General features: G+C 33.4%; 1 long non-coding RNA gene across 1 annotated transcript; it reads left to right on the forward strand.

Moving 5' to 3' along the window:
• Window positions 1-245: 245 nt before the first annotated feature.
• Window positions 246-4448, forward strand: LOC129572480 (uncharacterized). Its single transcript, XR_008688456.1, has 3 exons — window positions 246-719; window positions 836-869; window positions 3159-4448. It is a non-coding gene; the product is annotated as an uncharacterized LOC129572480 (long non-coding RNA).
• Window positions 4449-5173: the final 725 nt, after the last annotated feature.

Below are 5173 nucleotides of genomic sequence, written 5' to 3' on the forward strand. Positions count from 1 at the left end.
ATTTTTTGAGGTTTTTCTTAGGGCAAGTACCCCAGGATCAAATCGAAAATGGCTCATCTTCGAACAACTAAGTTTTTTGAATACAAAACTTTTAGCATTTCCAGATTTTGATTGTCCCAATTATTTTTTGAGTTATCGTGTTTACAAACAGCTACGACGGCGACAACGACGACGACAACGACGACGACAACGACAACGACGACGACAACGACAACGACAACGACAACGACGACGGCACACGAACGGAAAAGTGTCTCAAAAAGTGGTTTTCTACGCGTTTCATGAATTTTCATGATGATCTAAGCTAATTTTACGAAAAAAGTTTTCGGGACCAATTCCTATACTTTCCCTTGACACGTTGTGTATGGAAAAGTAATATTGTACTATATCACAAAACAACACCTGATCACATGATAACGCATCCATTTACTAATGTAAACTTAATAGTCGCAGTGTAAAAAACAAAGTGTCACGCCAAATTTGAAATTATTCAAGAGTTAAATAGATTATAGTTCATAATACTGGACGCATTCATTGTTAGGGAATCTTGATACTAAATAACGTTAATGAGGAGGGGGAATTAATGATAAAAAATATCATTGAAATCATTGTTAAATTTCGATATCTTATGGATTTTAATTGCATTATATTAATAAATATTATTAACTTTTTATTTCGTTAAATATGTATGTCAAGGTGATAGCGGTGGACCACTGCAGGTAAGGGCATGAACTATGCAAATAACTTTGAACTGAAATTTAGAATGAAATGCTGATTCTTCGATTTACGATAACTTTCAATTTGTTCAATCTAATAAAGAACTTATTCGTTATAGGTGAAAGGAATAGATGGACATTACTTCTTGGCTGGTAAGTCACAAGAATTACATTTCTTTCGATTTTATTTCAACTTGTAGATAATATATAGATGCTTTGAAGCTTAGAACAAATCAACGCCAAATTATATTCACTTTATTTACTGTCGCGATAAGTGAACGAAAATCTTCTGACGATTACTAAATAAATAAAAAGAATTACATTGGTAATTCCGAACTTTTCCGTACCGTTGTCCTGCGTTATCCGTAGGTACTTTTGGTTATTTTTTGCGAATTTTCTTGAAATAAAGGCAGTGAAAATATAATAATAAAAATAAAGTGAAAAATCGGTCACTTTAGTCAAAACTTCGACAATTTTGTTTGGGAGGCACCCGTAAACCGTTTTTTTATGGGTTTAAACTTTCTAAGGTTTCATTTTTACAGAAAAAATAAGATTCTGAAAGTTTCATGTTGATCGCATTTGCAGAAGTTTGGTTTTTGGCCCTCAATTTTTTCCAAAAAAATTTCGACAAAAATTGAGGACAAAAAATCAAACTTCTGCAAACACGATCAACATGAAACTTTCAGAATCTTACTTTTTCTCCAAAAAATGAAATCCCAGAAAATTTGAAGCCAATAGGAATCGATTTACGAAAAATCGGTAATTTTAGTCGAAATTTCGACAATTTTGTATGCGTAAATCGACTCCGATTGACTTCAAACTTTCATAATCTTATTTTTCTCCCAAATAAAAAGAATTACATTGGTAATCCCGAACTTTTCCGTACCGTTGGCCTGCGTTGTCCGTATGTACTTTTGGTTATTTTTTGTGAATTTTCTTGAAATAAAGGCAGTGAAAATATAATAATAATATTTTTTTTACCGTTTTTGTCCCACATCATTACAAAAAATAATCAAAATTCCACGTAAACAATAAATCCACCAAAAATCTCAACCATTCTTCCTTATGTATAGCATAATCATTCGGACATCCGAACAATTTTCCGAATGTCCGAACATCATGTTCGGACGGATGGACAGTTAGTTGATTGTCCGTGTCCGTAACATTTTTTGAGACAAAATTTTCAAAATTTTCAAAGTTTTCCACAAAAAAATACTATTTGAATGTCCAACGGACATTTTCGAATGGTTTTAAAGGCAAATTTTCCAAGAAAAAATTCAACAAATTTCAAAAAAACATTGTGTCCGAATTCGGACGGACAAACGGACTCTATGTCCGTCTAAACATGATGTTCGGACATTCGGACAATTGTTCATCATGTTCGAACGGACGGACAGCTAAATTCGGACAAATTTTTTTTTGTCCGTGTCCGTTTGACACCCTCATCGGAGTTCAAAAATCAAAAATAAAACTGATTTTTAACCCCCGGAAGGACCCCTGGGTCCAGCCAGACCTTTTGCATTTTTGATCGTTAATTTAACATATTTCTGATTTAGCTAGCGACTTGAGTTTCAAGTTGTCTGCCTGAAATTTCATTGACCACCGATCTAGCAAAACAAATATTACAAAAAGTCCTTAAAATGGATGATATAAGGATATACAAAAACTACACCTTCGAACGGACCCCTCGGGTCTGGTTGGACCCGTATACATTGACATGCATTTGTATGGAAATTAAGTATGCATACCATCTCATTTTTCGCGAGACTGATAAAAGATAAGTGATATATCTCATCAGCAAAGTTGTAGATCAGGTCAAGAGCTACAGTTTTTTTGTACAAATGTCTTGATAAGAGATAAGTGATTACTATCATAAGCAAAGTTAATAAGCAGGTTGAGTACTACAACTTTGCCCAAGACACTAATTCGTTATCTCTTATCAAATACGCAAAAAAACCACGGAAATTTTCAGTTTTTTCTTATCAATTTTCGTGGGACTGATAAGAGATAAGGAAATGACATCTTTGAAAGATTGTAGCTCTTGACCTGATCTACAACTTTGCTGAAGAGATATATCACTTATCTTTTATCAGTCTCGCGAAAAATGAGATGGCATGCATACCTAATTTCCATACAAATGCATGTAAATGTATACGGGTCCAACCAGACCCGAGGGGTCCGTTCGAAGGTTTTAAAATGGGTGTCCTTACGAGGGTTAAGAAGCCAAAAAATCTGGGGCGAGATCAATTCTTTTCTTACACGAAATGGTTGTGGAAAAAAATATGCGTACATACAGATATCCCCTAGTTTGAAGATTAGCCCTATATGAATAGGTTTGATTTGATATGGTAAAATTGTTTAAAATAGCCAGTTTGTATCATTTCAAAATGATTTTAAGCTTTTATCGTACCTTCATTCTTCTTTTTTTACATGCCTTTTCAGGAATTATAAGCTGGGGAATTGGTTGTGCCGAAGCTAACTTACCTGGTGTTTGCACCCGAATATCGAAGTTTACGCCTTGGATTTTGAATATTGTTAAATAGAAACAATTGATCGTATTTGAGTTGAAATTTTTTTAATAGTATTATATTAAATGTAAATATTTCAATTGTTGTGAACGTTGGCAAACGAATATTTTCTTTGCTGAGAAATATGACCATTTATCAATTTTGTTATTTAATAGTATGCTACAAATTTGCAGGAAGACATTTATCGATAAGATAGGAAAATAATAATCATAAGCAAAATGATTTTATAAGATTTTTTTTGTACAGAATTGACTCGAGTCACACTTGTTAATGTGAATAAAAATGACCATTGAAGTAAATTATTGAAATATTCAAATAAATTGACACTTCACTGAAGCCAGTCAGATGCTAATCAATATAATATCCCAAAAAATGATCTAAAATAATTGTTGAACTCGGACAAACAATTTACGAGAAAGACATTTGACCCATGCTGATTCTAATGATTCAAATTAATTTTATAGAGTAAATATTGGATCCGACACATTTTTAGGAGACTATAGTCAAATCGAATTAAATTCATTTATTCCAGAATGAAATTACGTTGCTTTAAAAACCATTGTGTATTGAACCTGCATCTATGTTCAAAATAAAAGGTCAAACTAACTCTCAAATCAAAAGGTATAACCAGTGTTTTGTTCTATATCCTACTTTTTGAGGGGAAAGCGAGAAATATACTGCTTATTGGATCGAAACTTCCACCATAAGTATTGAATTTCTTTGCGCATTTGTGTGTAGTTTCAGTCGTTTTAAACGTCACAATGGAAGTAAAAAAAGAACAGTAAAAACAAATCAATTAGGATGATATAAAAATGATCATGAATCAATATTCAATATGCTAATAAATTGTGACACTCACCTACAGGAATTATCCTGTACTCTATCCATATCAGATGAAAAACCTCTAGACGAGGTTAAAATGGAGTGACGCCCCTGTGCGTGGATTCACCACTCAAAATGACTGATATCATTTTGAGTGACGCTAGGACGCTGTATTATCACTGGGTACGAAGTTCAAAAGTGTTTTTCGCATTCACTATTGTGAAAATTTATTTACAATAAGGAGAAATATCTTGCGTCACGACTTTTGAATTTAGTCTCCAAGTCAAGCTTTTAAGCGTTTTGCCGTACAAAAGTCGTGACGCGATATTTTTCCTTATTGTGAGTAAATTTTCACAATAGTGAATGCGAAAAATACTTTTGAACCTCGTATGTAGTGATGATACAGCGTCAAAGCGTCACTCAAAATATGATATCAGTCATTTTGGGTGGTAAATCCACGCACGGAGCGTCACTCCAATTCAACCTTGTCTAGAGGTTTTTCATCTGATATCACTAATTTTGTAAGGCATTTTTTTATTTGGAAAAATACATTTTTAGCAGAAGTATGTCTGAGTAACACATTCGCATTCTAATTTCACAAATTCTGGAGATCGCACTATCTAATTTCCACTACCATTGAAAAAGTCCCATTCTCCTCTAATTGCACATTATAAAATGCGGTTAAATATGATTAAATTTCAAAATTTCCATAAAAAGAGTGTTGAAACGATTGTGGATTCTAATTATTTCATTAAAAAATATTAGTTCCCAACCACCAAAGCTCTGGAAAGTGCATTTTTTATGTATCCCCCGAGCAAAAGTTCAATTTCGTACATTCAGATGCCAAAATGCCGTTTTATGACCAAAATGACAACGAAATGGATATTCAAGTGTTCGAGGACTCCCATTATTTTCACGAAAAAATTGCAGTTTTCTAAGACCAAAATGTCGTCAGAGGTCTATTTCACGTGTTTTCCGAAAGAAAAACATCATTTTCAGTGAAAATAGAGCAAGTTGAAAAATTCACTTCAATCCGACCTATTTTTCGACCATGAAATGCCCTCAGATCGCATTGTGACCACTTTTAATCGATTGCTCGTCGAAAAT

The sequence above is a fragment of the Sitodiplosis mosellana genome, unplaced genomic scaffold (genome assembly GCF_009176505.1).
Source record: "Sitodiplosis mosellana isolate CC-2019 unplaced genomic scaffold, AAFC_SMos_1.0 Smas_scaffold_5066, whole genome shotgun sequence".
Classification (NCBI taxonomy): Eukaryota; Metazoa; Arthropoda; class Insecta; order Diptera; family Cecidomyiidae; genus Sitodiplosis; species Sitodiplosis mosellana.